We start from the raw sequence: 364 nt of genomic DNA on the forward strand, positions 1-364 counted from the left end.
ACACTGCTCAGCGGCTCCTCCCCCAGCGCCAGGGGGCCCCGAACAAGTGCCTGCTCCCAGTTACCGGAGACAACCACCACTCCGGACCGCGCCCTGCCCGCGGGCACCACCACGGAGCTCTGCCAGACAGACGAAGCCACCGAGGGCTTCAACCAGGCGTCTTGGAGAGGGTTTCATGGCCAGGACAGTGCCAGTGGTGCTGCTGCCTCCTCCAGCCGACGAGGGGTGGCTCTGACCTGGCCTCGCCACGGAGAACCACGCCAAGGAGGGACGGGAAGGGCGCAGAAATAACCGTGGGGGACACCCGTGGGCTTCCCCGGTCCCCACTCACCAGTCCAGGGTCTGGCTGCTGCCTCCCACCTGA

This window comes from Buceros rhinoceros, unplaced genomic scaffold (genome assembly GCF_000710305.1).
Source record: "Buceros rhinoceros silvestris isolate BGI_N320 unplaced genomic scaffold, ASM71030v1 scaffold30862, whole genome shotgun sequence".
In the NCBI taxonomy this organism is placed as follows: Eukaryota; Metazoa; Chordata; class Aves; order Bucerotiformes; family Bucerotidae; genus Buceros; species Buceros rhinoceros.